This window comes from Myxine glutinosa, chromosome 5 (assembly GCF_964187855.1).
Source record: "Myxine glutinosa chromosome 5, kmMyxGlut1.1, whole genome shotgun sequence".
Taxonomy (NCBI): domain Eukaryota; kingdom Metazoa; phylum Chordata; class Myxini; order Myxiniformes; family Myxinidae; genus Myxine; species Myxine glutinosa.
The window spans coordinates 100,870,560-100,889,520 of NC_136265.1; the positions used below are offsets into that span (position 1 = coordinate 100,870,560).

At 45.6% G+C, this 18,961-nt stretch overlaps 2 protein-coding genes across 2 annotated transcripts in view; both read left to right on the forward strand.

Moving 5' to 3' along the window:
* The window catches only part of LOC137417722 (uncharacterized), a 502,198-nt gene that overhangs the window by 336,446 nt on the left and 146,791 nt on the right, over positions 1-18,961 (forward strand). The window lies entirely within an intron of this gene.
* The window catches only part of LOC137417727 (uncharacterized), a 191,614-nt gene that overhangs the window by 165,069 nt on the left and 7,584 nt on the right, over positions 1-18,961 (forward strand). The gene's annotated exons all lie outside the window — the stretch shown is intronic.

Sequence of the window (18,961 nt, forward strand, 5' to 3'; positions counted from 1 at the left end):
TTCCGTGCAGCGCCATTTATGAAGTGGACCACTGGACAGTGACGATGCTCGACAATGACGAAGGGTATTTGATCACCCTTGAGGAGCAGAGTATAGAAGGAAAATTTGAAGAGACAGACCTGCCCCCAAAGGGCAACCACGTTGTACGAACGGTGTCTCAGGGCCCGGGCGAGTCCGATGACCTCTTGGAGGAGGTTCCGGCCGATTTGTGGTCCCAACACGACAACGATGTCGGGCGAATTCGCGATGCCAAGCCTCTGGTAATACCGGTCCAACCAGGAATGTCCCTCCCAAACGTGAGACAATATAAATTGCGGCACGAGGCCGATGCGGGCATAGAGCCAGTGATTCAATCTTTGGTGAAACAGAAAATAATTGTAGAAACTAACAGCCAATGCAACACACCAATTTTGCCCGTAAAGAAACCAATGCAGGATAAATGGAGGTTCGTGCAGGATTTGAGGGAAGTGAACAAAGTCATACAAGGCATACACCCAGTGGTACCGAACGCGGAAGGCCTTATGACATCTATTCCACCGGACGCAACACATTTTACCGTCATTGACTTATGCTCGGCCTTTTTCTCCGTACCCATCGCACCCGAGTCACAATACTTGTTCGCCTTCACCTTTAGGGGGCGCCAGTTCACCTGGACGGTGTTACCCCAAGGGTTCTCCGACAGCCCCACCCTGTTCTCCCGAGCGTTGCACCGCGATTTGGCAGACGTGGAACTAAAAGGGGGTTCGGTGTTGTTGCAATACATTGACGACTTGTTGATTTGTTCCCCTTCCAAGGAAGCCTGTGAAGTGGACTCCATGGCCCTGCTAAGAGCCTTGGCGGCCAAGGGCCACAAGGTGGGACGGAGAAAGCTCCAATTTGTACGGAAGGTAGTAACCTATTTGGGTCATGCCATTTCACACGGGAAGCGGGAACTGCATGTTGGACGGGTGACCGCCATCATGGAATCGCCACGGCCAAGTACGCAACGACAGATGTTGCGCTTCCTAGGTATGACGGGTTACTGCCGCTCTTGGATAATTGACTACGCGCTACTTGCTAAACCGCTGTACGAAGCCACTAGAGTAGGAGAACCAAACTACTTGGTTTGGACGGACGAATTGATGCGCTGTTTCGAGGGGCTGAAAAAGGCATTGGTAACGGCACCGACTTTAGGACTCCCCGATTATGCGAAACCATTCACCCTTTACACTCATGCAATAAGGGGTTTTGCTCAGTCCGTTTTGACACAGACTCATGGAGATAAGGAACGACCGGTAGCCTACTTTAGTAAAAAGCTGGAACCGGTCGAGCAAGGGTTTCCGGTGTGCCTGCAAGCCGTGGCAGCGGCTAGGTACGCTGTGGAAAGGACAGCGGACATTGTGATGGGGCACCCGGTAACGCTACAGGTACCGCACTGCGTCACTTCACTGTTACTACAGCGGACAACACAACATTTGTCGACCACTAGATTAATGCATTACGAAACAGCACTGATTACGGCCGCCAACGTCACCATTAAACGTTGCACTACACTCAACCCGGCCTCACTGATGCCCACCCCAGAGGAGGGCGAACCCCACGTATGTGTCGATGTAGTACAGCAAGTCTCCACGGTACGTCCGGACCTGAAGGACGTTCCCCTCAACGACCCCGATCGTGTGTACTACGTCGATGGGTCGGCTAAACGCGGATGGGACGGCTCTTTGCTATCTGGATACGCGGTGTGTTCAGATAGCGAGACGGTAGAAAGTGGGCGCCTTCCGCCCACATTTTCCGCCCAGCAGGCGGAGCTGTGCGCCTTGACTAGAGCATGCAGCTTGGCGGCGGACCTGGCCGTCAACATTTATACAGATTCAGCATACGCGCACGGGGTAGTTCACGACAAAGGGGCAATCTGGAAGATGCGAGGCTTTCTCACATCCGCGGGTTCGGTCATAAAGAACGGCGAACTGGTTGAAGGGCTACTCCAAAGCATCTTGCTTCCCCGCGCTATCGCGGTAATTAAATGTCGCGGCCACCAAAGGACAGACTCTGACGTCGCCCGAGGCAACGCCAGAGCAGACGCAGCGGCAGGAAAAGCGGCCAACCAACAAATAGGACAGAACATGCCGATGGTAACGCGAGCAAAGGGGGCACACACGCAAACTGCCAACGTACCGACCTCAGGACCTACCCCCTCCCCGCAAATTGGGTGCACCATCATCACCGCCTCACCAACTAATGAGGACGTTATAAAACTTCAAAACGCAGCAACAGCAGCCGAACACAATGACTGGGTAAAAAGAGGGGCCACACGCCCCGGACCAAATGCGATGTGGACCCTTCACGGAAAACCGATAGCACCCAAGGAACTACTGCCTTGGCTGGCACGTATGGGACATCAAAATGGCCATGTGTGCCAGAGGGGGGTGATGGAACAGATAAACTATACCTGGGCGGCACCGGGACTGTCGCGAATCGCATCAGAGGTGTGCCGGTCATGCGCGGTTTGCCAGCAACACAACAGGGGGGCACCCCCTAGGCACCCACATAATGCGGGCCATCCTCGGCCAATCGGGCCCTTCTGTCATGTCCAGTTCGATTTTATTAACATGGAACCAAGTATGTCGTTCCGATATGTCCTGGTAATCGTGGACATGTTCACAAAATGGGTCGAGGCCTATCCATGCGTCAAGTCAGACGCCCCGACAGTAGCCAAGCGCCTCGTGCGGGATTTCATGTGCAGATTCGGCATCCCTCAGAAAATTTCGTCAGACAAAGGGGGCCACTTCACGGGAGAGGTGATTAAGGGTATCCTAAAGGCACTGGGCGTGAAACAATCTTTCCATTGCGCTTATCACCCACAATCAGCGGGACTTGTGGAACGCACCAATGGGACGCTGAAACTCAAGGTAGCCAAGATCTGTGCAGACACAGGTTTGAAGTGGCCGGAAGCACTCCCGCTGGCGTTAATGAGTATCCGGTCCACCCCGGGCTGCACCACGGGCCTTTCCCCCCACGAGATATTAATGGGACGACCTATGAGTTTGCCTGTTTCGGCACCAATGGACATGTCCAAACTTGACTTGCCTGTGATGGATGACATGCTTTTAAAGTTTTGCAGAGGATTGTCCAACGTGGCACGCAGAATTCACGCCCGGGTACGAGAGGCGTTGCCTGAACCAACAAGCCACGCCATCCACGACTTCCAGACCGGCGATTACGTGCTCGTAAAACACTTCACCCGCAAGAACGCCTTGGAACCAAGGTGGAAGGGACCAGTCCAGGTGTTGCTGACTACACCAACGGCAGTCTTTTGCGAGGGCAAGACTTCGTGGATCCACGCCACGCACTGTAAGTTGGCCATACAAGCACCAGACACTACACCACAGCAACCACAGTAAGGATGGGCCTAATCATAGGTACAATACTATTGATAGCGACAGCAGCTAGGGGAAACTCCGATTCCAATAGATGCGAAAACGAAACCCGACACCTCACCGTAACATGGGGACAAAGAGTATCACTACCATGTTTCGAACAGAAAGCCCTGCACACAAATTGGGTGAACATAAATTGGCTAGCACTGTCGGCAGGGCCTGGACGCGTTGGCATGGTACTACAAAAGCAACGAGAGTTCCGGGAAGACGGGCAAGCTAGCATTAAGACCTTGGCCCAACCAGGATACCAATGGGGAACCCCTGATTTTAAGCTACAAACACGCACACGCCTAGGGAAAGACATGACCATGCAGGTCCGGTGCAGCGTCTGGACCCCTGGCGCGGCCGGTGGCGAAAGGAACTACATACCATGCATCGAATACATACTCACGCCACAACCCCAGAATAAGGCCCCAAAGAAGGGTGAAAACACATATTGGAAAGTGGCCAGGGAGGTGGCAACAATTCAAAATAGGACACACTGCTGGTCGTGCATGCGCTTTCCCCAAGCAGGCACCACAGGAATACACATGATAGTGCTACCTCTGTCCCTCAATGACCTCTGCTCACAACCTATCGATTCCCCATGTTTAGTCACCACGCTGGAAAGAGAAGGGGTTGACAACGGCAAGAGTTGCAATCGACAATTTAATTATCGCCCGTCAATGATTGCCCATGTGGCCGAGAGGCCTGCCCCCGTCTGGGTCAAACCACAGAAAGGGAGGGTCTGCCTCCAGGGTTCCGGCCACTTGCGTATGGGAGAATCAGAATGCGCCTACACTCTCCCCGGGAAGCTGGGACAAGGGAGCTCGGGGATTACATTACGAATAGTACTGCAAGATAAACGCAACCACAACATAACGGCTATAACATTCTCTAGGGGGGTTAGTAGGATTAATGGGGTGGTAAAGGGACTCCAGTGCTTATCCACCCACCTGGTCCCACCCCATGGGACAATGTTTATATGCGGCGACAAGGCTTACCCCTATTTACCAAATAATTGGGGGGGCACATGTTATCTGGGTTCAGTCCTTCCTGACGTTGAGATACTGGATGAGCTAGACCCAAAGTCCTTGGACAGGCGTAATAAGAGGTCAGTCATGAATGAAGATGGAACCACTAAACTACACGGGAGTCTATGGGAAAAGGTGTTTGGTTTCTTCTTCCCAGGAGCGGGCACAGTCATGGATAGTTTCCGAATAGACAAATTGGCTTTGACCCTAGAAAAGGTGGCAAACGACACCGCTACGGCTCATGACATACTATTGGACACGGTAATTCACATGCGTACAATGGTGATGCAGAATCGGGTGGCTTTGGACATGCTCCTGGCAGAGAAAGGAGGGGTATGCGGAATTATAGAGGGAAAATGTTGCACTTACATACCCGATCCATCTGAAGGAGTGTCAGCCGCAATAGTGAGACTAAGGGAAACTAGCCACGCCCTGACGATCGATCGGATCGCGCGCGAAAATTCTTATACATTTAGCTGGCTCACTGACTGGTTCCAGGGATGGACGGGCACCATAGTGAAGTGGTTATTGACCGCACTGGCTGTGATAATCGGGGTAGTAATTTGGGGGGCACTAATGAAATCTCTAGTCCTCCTCTGTATGAGAAAGTATTTTACAGGATGGAAAGTGAAAAAGCCGCCGACAACGACTATGGCTCTGACCACTGAGGCCGTCGACCTGAACGGGTCCTTCAACAAGGCAGTTGCGACCGGCGCTCCAGAAAATTGCATTGAATTTTGTAATGACTGTGATACTTGTGTGGATCCCATGTGGGAACGGGCTGCTGCCTGTAACGGTGTATGTGATGACTGTGATACTTGTGCTATAAACCCCTTGCGTGTACTGGCTAACGCTGCTTATGTACTACAAGCTGACAGCTGCACGCCCCCTTCCGACCCAACTATGGATCTGATTGCGACACTGGGTCTGGCGGTCGAGGGACCCGACGTGGATATCCTAGACCCGCAAGCCGACCAGGCGCTCATGGGAGACTTTGACATAAAGGAAGTTCCTCTCTTTTCTCTAAATGTTTTAAGTTCAAATGCTTCAAGTGAATCGGATTTTTACGCTCTGTACCCTGACCAGGAAATTGAGACACAAGATACTGACAATACTATGTATTCCCCAGAACAGCAACACGTGAGGGACCTCATGGGCATGATCGTTGATTAACTTCGAAGATCTGCAAGGACTGGGTCTGCAAAGGGTGGGGGGAGCAAGTTCCGCAGGGGAGGTGATGGGCCCTCTGGCGGAGCAGAACCTCATCTGGACCAGACACCTTCGTTGTGGATCCGAAACGTTAATGGACTTTCATGTTCTGAGCCCTCAGGTTCCAAGCACGCACCGCACGACACGCTCGCCAAATCGCCAGGCGAAGCGCTTTGGGCGCACGATATGCCCTTGGGAGATACCCGCATTACAATTATTTTTTCAATACCCGCATTACACAATTATTTTTCAATAAAGCCCGATGTGGCACGTTGTCTCTTAAGATACTTTGTCTCGACGAGACAAGAGGAAGGAATGTCAAGTCGTAGATTCTTTATTGACAATTCTCTGTTATGACAGCCGACTGCATGTCCCAAGTGAGGTAAACCCCGCCGGGAACGCGAATAGAGCGGCGTGCAGGGAGTGTTGAGATTCGTGCGGAGGCACGAGGGTGCGCGCCAAGACGGGGGGGGCGGCGTGGCGTCATCGCGTTAAGATGGTTGTGCCAGGTCGATCGGCGATCTCTGAATTTAAATCGGATTTTTGTCATGTGTGTTGTGAAATTAAACGTCTATCCGAGAATCCTGGCAATGTTCGTTTTATTAAAATGTAGTACAAACCTGCGTTTCCGCCGTGCGGCTCCGTGGAAGTTAGAGTAGAGTTATTGTGTTTTTAGGCAAAAGCCGAGCGAGCCGCGAGTCACGGGTGTGCTGTATGAGGTTGCTCGGAGGATGTGTGCCCAAATGCATTGTGGGTCATTGCGACTTTGCTGAATATCGGACGCTGGATGTCGGACGTTCATGCGCGCGTGGAATGTGTAGTTTCAAGCGGAGTGCTCGAATTGCAGATATAAACTTGAAAAACATTAATTATATAATCATAGCGGCGCCTGAATTCTAATAAACATGCTTCAGTTTGTGTTTAAAATGAGGTCATGCTGGACAATGGTATACGTGTGCTTTTTTCGAGGCTGGTCATAAAACCACGCCCACATGCGCTTGTTTTTGCGTAATGCTAGTAGAATGACATGAACCTATCGTTAACTATATATATTTTGTTTTAATCTCAGCAACGCATGACTCTGTATAAACATGCTTTGGATTACTCATGTACACAAACCCATAAAATATATGGGTTTGTTTGGCTAAGCATACACTCTTCTCTTTGTGAGTTACAGTTCTGTTTTCTCGGAGCCCAGAGAAACAATTGGTCCAAATGATAAGGAAAGGCTGACTCCCCCGAATGATAACGGTGGGAGGGACTCTCGCCAGTCGCTTCGTTCTCTCGGAGATTTTCTGATAAATCGTATTCGTATATAAGTGAATGAGAATCAATGCGTTTTCAGGAAGGCTTGACTTGGCATGTTCTTGCTGTAGCTTGCTGTAGACGTCGGTCTCCTCCGGATCCGTATAAGTTGGCTTTAATAAAAAACTGCGTCATTTTTCAGGCTATTTGTGGACTTCTTTGCAAACGAAGAGCTGATTCTTCACAGATATATATGTGCGGTTACCATTGTGTGATTTCCCCTTCAACAGAGCGGACACCTGAGGATTCACCCATTTCATACTGACCCTCTGGCTCATCTGCAAATACTGATCTGTGAGATTGGATTGTGCAAAAGCCACAGGTGAGAGAGATTCTCTGGAAATCACCGTTTGAACAGGTGGAGAGATCCTTCCTGGAGGTACGAGTGAAGCTTTAGAGGAACAAGCTACAACACATCCAACGCTACTTTGATAAAAGGCGGAATGGGAAATGGAGCCTGCAAGAATACACAAGGACAACCAGAGATTCCACAAAAAGGTACTTGTACACATCATATGTACGACCGTTATGGTACCGAAGCTATAAGGCAGGTCGAGAATTGGTATTTGTGGACAAAGGGACATGATGAGGAGTTTCCAAGAGATGGTACATTTGAGCGAAGTCGATTGGAAAGATTGGAACAAAGATTGAAAGCCAGGAAGAGACAGAATCTAACGGTAGACTGGCTTGCATTCCATCTTTGGAATGGTGAATCCAGACAACGGGAACAGCAAGAACGAATAACGGATCTAGAACTTAAAATAAAAAGGATACAGGATACAGTGGAGGAGACAAATGCACAACTGCCCTCGAAATTAGGAATGAAAGTGACAGTTGTCCCATCTGATTTCCAGTTGTCTCCCCAAAAAGGACGATACAGAGAATTTTTTCGTGTTTCAGGAGATAACGAGAGATTGCAGTGGCAACTCAGGGATGTAGAGATGCAGCCCAGCAATACAAGTGCACAGGTGCACAGACCAGGCAATGACAGAAACCGGTGTTTCAAGTGTGGACGGATGGGACATTGGAAAAGAGGATGTCCGTATACCAAAAGGAAGACAAGTTCATAGGGTAAACCAAGATCAAGGGTACCAGTGCTGACCGATACCTCAGACAACGATTAGGCCTTCATTGCGACAAATCCCAAATGACGATTGGCCTCAACAAATTAGATTACTGGACAAACATGAATAACTGTCGATGATTCTTGTGTCTGAAAAGTTTTTGGAGCAAGAATTATTCATTTTTTCTTTTGCTTGTAAGCAAATTGATAATTAATTGATCAAATTCCGAAATTGGATCTTTTATGTTGGGCACAAAATTTTAAATTTACAAAGTTTGGAACAATTGCTTTGCAATTTTTTTTGGCAAACCAAGTGACAAGAGTCACATGATGATCAGGTGGGAATTTCGGACTATTGTTCCGCACGATTGATAGGTCAGTGGTCGACTGACATACAAATGGGTGGGTAGTCAAATTTGGATAAATTATTGTGGAAACTGAAAGGGCAATTTCAATGTGACATCATAGGGGTTTTCTAAGAATAGACTTTTAGTCTATTTGTGTATTAGCATTTTAATCCCTGGTGTTGGGCTAGCGGCTAGGGTGCCGGCTTAGGATCCAAGGATCCTGGGTTCAAATCCCGGTCGATCGCTGAATTAACGCCAGGGGGGTTGACTCAGCCTGTCATCCTTCTGAGGTCGGCTAATTGAGTACCAGTTCACTGGTAATTCCCTGTTTGTCGTTAAAGGCGGCAAAAAGGGTTGGCGTCAGGAAGGGCATCCGGCCGTAAAACATTGCTTCAAATAGGGGACCGAAAAACAACAACAACCACGGTTCCCGAAAAAGGCCAACCTTTATTTTTTTATTTTTTTGTGTATTAGCATTTTAAATTTGATGGACAAATTTTATGAAATTGAAATAAAATTGACACCCATCTTGATCTGTAAATAATGGTTCCAATGCAAACAAATATGCATAATGCATATGTGTGTGTGTTTTTGTGTATCAATCTTACAAGATTGTTGACACCGACAGTGTGCCTTGTCTGAAAATAGATAGTTCCATGTGGATGGGATCACATATCGAGAGAATTCGTAAAATAAAATAGAAATATAATTTGATTATGAACATTATCATTTTTGTCAAGGGAGATGGAATATAAAAAATTTGATTTGCTGAGTTATGAGCAGCCATTCATTTATAGTAAATTCATTGATAGTAAAAATTGGGAGTAATCTTGAGATTCCATTTTGATAGAATTTATATGAGAATCAAAGCTATTTATGGATATGAGCTTCATAAAAATGTGGGAGTACAAAATTAGCCAAATTTGGGAGAGGTCTTACACTGACTTCCCAGAGTACTCTGCTCACGGATTTTTATATATATAAACTTGAATTTTATCAACATATAAATTGTGCTGTATGTATGGATGTGTATTAGACATAGATGATATGGGAAAATAGTAAAGAAAATTTTGCTGGTTTGAACTATTGTGAGTTTTGAGTTCTGGAGTTAAAACAAAGTCACTGGTTAACAGATGAGAAAGGATAGTAAATAAATTATTCGATGCTGGGTAAATTAAGTACGATATTACTAAGACTTATGAGAGCTATTGTTCTTCCTTACAGCAGTGGGAAATTATTGAAAAATTAGATCCAACATAATGAATCTATAAATGAATGTGATAGGGATAATATCCTCAATTTGTACTAATTATTTGATTGTGGGTAAAGGAATTAATTTATCATAGTGGATTGTTAACAGCAGCCTGAAAATGTCCTGAGAGTGTGCATCCATGTAATCAGAAATCCCAGATTTGTTTTTACAAACAACATTTTGGTAGAGGTCTTGTGTGGACGAGCACTTCCTTGGTAGATAAAAAACGGTACTGCATGCTGGCAGCCACTTTTGCGGCCAGTTAGGCCAAACAAATTGAGAGGAAATTGTAGTTAAATACGTAAGTTACACATGGCTATTTGTAAAAAGGAAATTTGTTGAGATGGGAAACATTTTTCGAAGGTTTATTAAAGTGTTATAATATGGCATGTGGCAAGGCAAACTATTGGATGGGAAAATTAGATCTGGTTATAGAATAAATTTATTGACCCCTTGAAGATAATTCTTCGAATCATTGTTTCACTGGCATTTTTTGTTCACATTGGAAATAGTTTGGTAGAGCTTTGGTTAAAACCTTTGGTTGCGGTATCTTGGAACAAATTGATAAACCATAGGAGATTGATAAGAATAGGAACAAATATGGACCCAAAATAGAAAGTTGGATTCATGCCTCTCATTGCAAGCAACCACATGGGGCTAAGATGGACGATCCCACAGAAAATGAGGCTGCACCTAGCAGCCCAGCAGAACATTCAGTGGCGGATAAATGATAGTCGTGATTTACATTCATTTGAATTACATTTTAACACCCCTTGCATTGATAAACATTACATTTTCAACATTTAATATTCCGACTTGAATTAGGGAAGATAGTGACATTTATTTGCCTACATGACATACCATTATCTACTGATATTAGCGCAACATGAGGGATAATGTATCACAACTACACTCATGATTAGGGGATTTAGTTCGACCACGGGAGATAGGGGGATCAGGGTAAGAGAAATAATCTGATTTATGTTACATATTAAGGGATTTTCTTTATTTACCTTTTAGGAAGCTTGTTAGTTTGGTATATAATGTTGAATGTCATCGACATGTAATTATGTCATAGGTATGAATATATACAAGGAGTAGCAGACTTGTTTGTGGGTTTAGTAGTTATATTGGCAATTGTTATAGTGGTGGCTTGCTTGAAAGCCTTAGTGACGGTGTGTTTGAATAAGGTAACCAACAACACGATGATAACGCATGAAGTGACAAATGAGGAAAGAAATGTGGAACCAGAAAAGGAAGACTTTTATGGCGACATAAATACTGAGATTAAAAGATTAAATCAAGTGATGTTGCAAATGAATACAGTAGAATTAAGATAATGGCATAACGACAATGTTATGAGTTGTGTCAATTACAAGATCAGTGAACTCATATCACCACGACTGACACACTGTTAGAAGAAAAAAAAAAAGGGAAAAGAAAAAGTGGAGAGGAATTATGGTAATAATACATTATGCTTAATTTGTTGGTTTGGGAAAATTGTTGTTGGGAATTAGATATTCCCGTTTGTGATTGTAATCATATACAATTTATTTTCTTAGAGTAGTGCTAAAATACCTGCATGAGTTAATTTTTGAACTATATTAACCTGAAAGTATTTGTGGATGCTATTCTTAGTTTAGTAGAAAATACATACCTGATTGAATATTATTTGTGTGATGCATATAAATGAATATAACTTTTAAATGTTTTAAGGAAAAACAACAAATTGTTGAATGTGAAACTGTCGGAAGACATACATGATTATGCTGATTTCATGGTAAGATGTACCCTATCTGATTCAGTGTGTGTGGAAAGCAGATTCAGATGTGACTGAGCATAAGGATAAGACGAGATCACATTTTGAAGGGAGTGCTAACGAAAGTGGGAAGAAGTTCGAGAAAGAAAATTTGTGGCTAAAATGAAGTTAATCGCGGCATACACCCTCTTTCTCAAAGAATGATGAAGACATTCTCCCGTGTAACTTGGAGATGGATGCTTACCTTCACCAAGGAAATTTATGTGACCATTTGCCTGGATCACACTGCAACATATGAAAGGAAGGCGATCACTTACTCTTGTTTGAAGGCTTCGAACATTCATCACATCAGAAGTTGCAGGACAACGACATTTTACCTGCAACCTCTGTGAAATGCGGGGACATATGTTATTACTTCACCAACTTCCGGGGAACCAGCATGGAGCTGCAAACAAACGGCTGTGCCCTTGTCACAACAGCTGTGCACGATTCTGCTGGTTGCTCCTGGTATGGACCATGAATGATCTGAACACCATGGTCCCAACATCATTGTGGATGCATCCGGCATCCCTGTTCCACATCTTGCTGGCCAATCAACGTCACACCAATACTTGCTGCCCACTCACAATGAGGGAGGAGGCAAGTCGACTACAACTGGGCGAAGGCCTTGTTCAGGAATTACTATGCTACAGCAAGAGTGGCAAGAATGCTACATGGAGAGCAGGGTCAGTCTATGACTCCGTGCAGGTATTACAACAGCAAGACCCTACACGAAGTAGTGCAGGTGCTATGAAGACATTAGGAGAAAATGTTTCATACCTGGATTCAAACACAAGTGATCAGCCCTTCCTTTCAAACAAAGAGTCAACATTTGTGTGGAGGCAAACGTTTTTGCCAGATGTTGCAGATGCTTTACAAAACTTGAAGATGAAGTGAAATTGTTGTATCTTGGTGATGGTGAAGTGTTGTTTTGAAAAGATATTTGTGATGCAAATGCAATAGATCGAACAATATGGAAGGAGTCAATGACCAACGAAATGTTTTGTGATTCTTGCAGGAGGACGGTGTATGCCTAAGGAAATTGGATTACCAAAGTTATGGTTTGAATACTTGTATTGATGTTTACTTGTAGTGATTGATTGTTTACTTATACTTGTATTGATGTTTACTTGTAGTGATTGATTGTTTACTTATACTTGTATTGATGTTTACTTGTAGTGATTGATTGTTTACTTATACGTGTATTGATGTTTACTTGTAGTGATTGATTGTTTACTTAAATTGATGTTTAGATTAATGGTTAATATCTATCTATAATTCCAGTAATCTCTGTACGTCTGTACGTTTGTACGTCTGTTTGTCTGTGACCGCTGTTTCTCGACAACCACGGGTCCGATATACTTTTAACTTGCCAGGTATATTGCTGGGGACCCGAGGATGTGCCTTTTCAAGGTTTCATATTAATCGGACAATTACTTACCGAGCTATGTCCAAAAAACGATTCAACCAATCAGAGAGCAGCGAACGATCGCGTGTGCCGAACGTGGAGGACACACTCTGCCTCGGATGGCACATTTGAGAGCGTATTCATTTATTTCACGTTTGCAAACTATGTTGGCGTTAAACTATGTTTTAAAACTAATAAAACCGAATTTGCGATTCATTCGCTTTCCTGCGCGTTTGTGCACGCGATGGCGATTTCTTTACCAAACTCCGGAAGCCGTTCGCTTTGGACCAAACCATTGCATGTAAATAGAGGGGGGGGGATTGTCACCGTACTCGCAAGCCGTTCGCTTTGGACCAAACCATTTCATGTAAATAGAGGGGGGGGATATAATTTTAGATATAGATATAGTACGGGCAATGCCCTAGTAAACATAAAACAAAAAGATGAGGGATTGTGGTAGAATAAATCTTTATACTATGTAACTAGTTATGAGATTGGTAGATCTCAATTGTGGTAGAATAAATCTTTATACTATGTAACTAGTTATGAGATTGGTGAGTGAACCAAAAGGTGGTCGTAAGAATGTTAGGAATGTATCTCACTCTGTTAAAGCTGGGAGTCCATTGTCCACCTCCTGTACAGCCCTGGGCTAGAGCACCCTCCTACTGTGTAAATGGAACTCACAGCAGGAGGGGAGCGAGTTGGTGCCAGTAAGGCGAGCGGGATGACGGAGCAACCTTTCAGCGGAGAAGGGATTAACTCAAGCGTGCCGATATAAACCAGAACAGACTTTGATTCAGGAGCACTCGTCCTCAGAAGCCCTGCCCGACGAACGAACGAATACCAACGAGTACGGCGCTACGGAGAAACATCGGCTGAGAAAGAGGGACTATGTGGATAGAGCTATCTGGTCCATTGAGTTAACGGTAGTTATTAGTATTTGAATGAAGTGAACAACTAGTTAATAAAGTCTGGATCTTTGTAAACCTGTTTTCCGGTCATTGGTCTTGAGTCCCAAACCACTTCCACGACAACACAAAAGACCCTGAAGACCCCAAAGACCCCTCCCGAAGACCCAAAACACCCCGAAGATCCAAAACACACTGAAGACCCCAAAGACCGTTAAAAACCCAGAGGAACCAAAATGCCCTTAAGACCCAAAAGCCCCTGAAGACACCGAAGACCCCAAAGACCCTGAAGACCTAAAAGACACCGAAATGGTCAAAGATCCCTAACCCTCTGATACGACGTGTGATGAGGCGCGCGGAGTGCGCCGAGTCACACTAGTTTTGGAAATGGGAGTTTCCACGCAACGCATGAATTTTCATGATCCCCAAGAGGAAGTGTCTCGTAATCATCAAATGGCAAGTAAGTTACATTGTGAAAATTAAAGATTTAAAATAATCTTATTTAAAGTGTACGTGCACATAACAAATAAAATAAAAACGAAGAAATATCTCTCGGTAATTTCCTGAAACGCATCGTCTTTGGGCGGTGTATAATCGCTCAGAACGAAACAGGCAGTTTCCTTTGCTTGAGTTGTAATAAAAATGTACCTTTGTTTCTTCAAAAAATAATTTATGATCGAAGACGTGTTGATTGATTCTTAAAATGCACATCAGTCATGGGTGACTTCATTTTTAAACTTGAATATATCGAAAACTTTTCGCTTTACAAAGTAAAAATGCATGAAAACCAAACGTTGTTAATAAATAATGTATTCCATCGTTGGTTTACATTATTATGTACATTTTTGAAGTACTGTATTGTTTCATTCCATGGTTGGAAAAGAGTTGACTCGCTTTAAACAAACACTGTGTATACACCCCCAGGAACATTGAAAAATATAATTCGACTTCGGTTCGATCCCGAAATTCAATATTCAGTCGCTGAACTTTTACAAACAGGATTACCTTTACTTCCCTATAATAATAATAATGAATGAAATCAGAACGAAGCTGTATCTGTTGGCAATTTCCCGTCTGTGGCGATACATGAACGAAGCTATGCCCCTCTCCCCACATTATTGTGACGACGTTTAAATTAAAAAGAGTGGGTTATGGGAATGTTGTTGAGACAGCAGGGGATGGAATCCATCATTGGACTACTGCTTCATCACATTCCAATGATCGTGACGACTGTCATCAAATGGAAATGTCCGCCACAAAATTTTAATATATCTCGGCATTTTCGCATCTGTTATTTTCGGCGGTGTATGACAGACCGTGCCGCAATTTTTTATTTTTTTTTGATATATCTCAGCAAATTCCCGTGTGTGCGTGAATTTTCTCAATTATTGCTGACACCGAGTCTAAAACCATCGATAAAAATGAAATCAGATGGTGAGTTAGAGTGGAGTTAGAGTGGCGTGAGAGAGTGTTAATGGCCTTTATGTTATAGGCTTTTGAAAATGCATTTCGTAAGATAAACAGAAACTTTCTTCGGATTCTATTCCCGTTTTTTTTCAACTTAGTCTAAAACCATGTTAGCGACTGTGAAAAATGAAATGAGATATCGAATTAGAGTTGAAATAAAACTGTGAAAGAGAGCAAGACACCACGGGCCTAACAAAACAGGCCTCAAAGCTAGGCGAGTCAATAAAATGGTGGATATTTATTTTTGAAGCCTCTTCCAGAATGGGTGGAGCTATTCTCTCAACGGAGGAAGCCACACCCCCGGACAGACTCACAGACAGAATCACCTATAATATGTACAGATTGGAACACCCCTGCTCCCTCCTCAGATTGATTATTTATTCCTCCCTCCCCCTCTCCCCTCTCCTCCCCGTTCCACCCGTGTCCCCCCGAAATCCCCTATGTTCCCCTCCACACCACCCTCCCCCTCACCCCGCCCCGTTCCTCTCCCCTCCCCCACCCAGCAACGCCGGTTACTTCTGCGAGTCTAACTATAATTCACCAAATGTCCGTCTGTCCGTTCGAAGGTACCGCAAAAATGGCTCAGCCGATCGCAACGATATTTTGGGTGGGTATTCCTAGGACCGCTGGGAGTAAAATAGGCTATATTGTTTTTCCAAATTTTCCAGTTTATCCAAACATGATGGAATAATATTTTCCGATATGAACAGTGACGTGGCTTTTATTGAAATTCTACAAATACTGTTTATTCTACGCCCCAGGAGAGAGTAGATCGACTCCTGATGAACTCTTCCGATATAAACGTGCGGCTCCGAAGTAACATGGCAGCGTGTGCAAAGCGACTGAGAAACAGGTGTAGTGGCCGCTTCCGTGTTACAGATTCGGCGCGCAGTCTTCACATATAAACGTGCGACTGAGAAAGACATGTAGTGGCCACTTCCGTTTTGCAGAATTCAATCTTTTTTCAAAATGGGCGCCATGCACTGTTTAGATTTTGATGATTTGCATGTGATATGATTCAACGGATGTTTATATGAATCGTTTAAAAAAAAATTTAAAGCCTTCAATTTCTGATATTTTGCCTTTTCATTTGGGCTTCCCAATTGAAGCCCCACCCATAGGGCGGGTACCGTTGCTAGTTAGAATAATTGGTAATTTTCCATTGGTCACATGAGGAATTAATATATTACATGAGGTAAAAAAGGAGAAAACACAGAGAAAGGCGTGTTGTTACAACCGTGCACCAAAAATGAATAAACAACAACAACCATTTATTAATGTTGAAATCCATTTTAATCGCCAGAAAGGGGACAATAATTATCGAAATGCTGTGAACTAAAACATGTATGGCACCACACACCCGAGTCATTAACGGATGGGGAAACGGACAAAACCAGGGACTCGGCTCTGGTGGTAGCGGGGGAGGATGGGCACAGAGCAGCCATGATAAGGCAATGAGGAGAGACGATTTCATGATGGGCAGGATGATGAGGAGATGGGCAGGACGATGAACAGGCAGCAGCAAACGAAAATGGCACAAGGCCAAAACAGGTATACAGGATGATCTCCTTGTAAGCTCTTCTCAGAGAAACTTCAGAAACCCTCTGGCTCTCTTCAGATCCCCTCAGACTCGCAATCCTCTTCTCAAACACTCCCTGCGCATGCTTCAATCTCCTCAGATCTCACAATCCTCTTCTCAAACTCTCCCTGTGTGTGCTCCAATCTCCTCAGATCTCGCAATCCTCTTCTCAAACACTCCCTGTGTGTGCTCCAATCTCCTCAGATCTCGCAATCCTCTTCTCAAACACTCCCTGTGTGTGCTCCAATCTCCTCAGATCTCACAATCCTCTTCTCAAACACTCCCTGTGTGTGCTCCAATCTCCTCAGATCTCACAATCCTCTTCTCAAACACTCCCTGTGTGTGCTCCAATCTTCTCAGATCTCGCAATCCTCTTCTCAAACACTCCCTGTGTGTGCTCCAATCTCCTCAGATCTCACAATCCTCTTCTCAAACACTCCCTGTGTGTGCTCCAATCTCCTCAGATCTCACAATCCTCTTCTCAAACACTCCCTGCGAGTGCTCCAATCTCCTCAGATCTCACAATCCTCTTCTCAAACACTCCCTGTGTGTGCTCCAATCTCCTCAGATCTCACAATCCTCTTCTCAAACACTCCCTGCGCGTGCTCCAATCTCCTCAGATCTCGCAATCCTCTTCTCAAACACTCCCTGTGTGTGCTCCAAACTCCTCAGATCTCGCAATCCTCTTCTCAAACGCTCCCTGCGCGTGCTCCAATCTCCTCAGGTCTTGCTTGATTCTTGCCCACCCTCGTTACCTCATCTCTCTTCTCACAACTCCCACAATCCCTGCCTGCCCTTCCTTATCAGCTCCTCCCTCTTCTCCCTTGGCAACGCTCCACCCCTCTCTCTCTTGCACTGTCCCCTGGCGCCCCCGGTAGATGGTTACAGGTTTGACACATGCCTGACGAACTGCAATCCCTCGCTATTTATAACAGTGCACCATCCTCCGCATGGTACACATTCAAACGAGACAATCCTTAAGCTACACATCCATCCAGAGAGGAATACACAGCTACACAGTTATCCAATGTTGATGCTTATTGCATCAACATTGGCTAATTACTCACACATGGATCATACAACTCTATAATTATATATATATACTAGCAGAAGTACTCGGCATTGCCGGGCGGGGGAGGAGGAGGGGAGGGGGAAGAGGCTGGGAGGGTAACGGGGGGGAGGAGGAGGGGGAAGGGGGGGAGGAGGAGGGGGAAGGGGGGGGGAGGAGGAGGGGGAAGGGGGGAGGGGGAGGGGGAGGGAAGAGGAGGGGAGGGGGAAGAGGAGGGAGGGGAACAGGGGGGGAGGGGGAGGGGAGGGGAACAGGGGGGGAGGGGGAGGGGAGGGGAACAGGGGGGAGGGGGGAGGGGAGGGTGTGGGGGTGCCTGGGGGAAGAAGGGCCCCTCCCCCCTCCACCTCCCCCTCCCCCTTTCCCCCCTCCCCCTTGCCCCCTCCCCCCTTCCCCCCTCCCCCTCCCCCCTCCCCCCCATTCCCCTCCCCTCCTCTTCCCCCTCCCCTCCTCCTACCCCTTAACACCAGGGGGGTTGACAGCCTGTCATCCTACCGAGGTCGGCAAATTGAGTACCAGTTCACTGGTAATTCCCTGTGTGCCGCAAGAGGCGCCTAACAGGGTTGGCGGCACGAACCCAGAAGTCGGAACTCATTGTCGTCAAATAAATATAGCATGTATGTTTCACTCTCTGTCACATGCCGTTGGTCCCATGTCAATTGGATGAAGTTGAAAAATTAACATTATGAAGTTTCTCTGGGACGTACTGATTCCGAATAATGAAGTTGAAAAATTAACGTTCCGAAATACGCTAATTACGCTAACAGAAGCGCTGGCGCTGCGAAGCGCTAGAGGGAGCGCTGCGCTCCCTCCTTCGATTCCCTCCTCTTCTGCTAGCGTTTCTGTGCTAATATGCTAATTTTAAAACCCGAAGTTTAAAAAAATTTAAGGTGTGCTGTAGTTGCTCTGAGACGTACTGATTCCGAATATGCCTTTTGGTTTTTCTCTGCGATGAGTAGTTCTCCAGTTATAAGAGGACAAACAAACATACTTTACTGCTTTATATATATATAGATATGGGTATGTGTGTATATATACCCCCCTCCCCCCCGCTCCTTGCATCCCCTCACCTTGCATCCCTCCTCCCTTCGCATCCCCTCACCTTGCATCCCCTCCCCCTCCCCCTC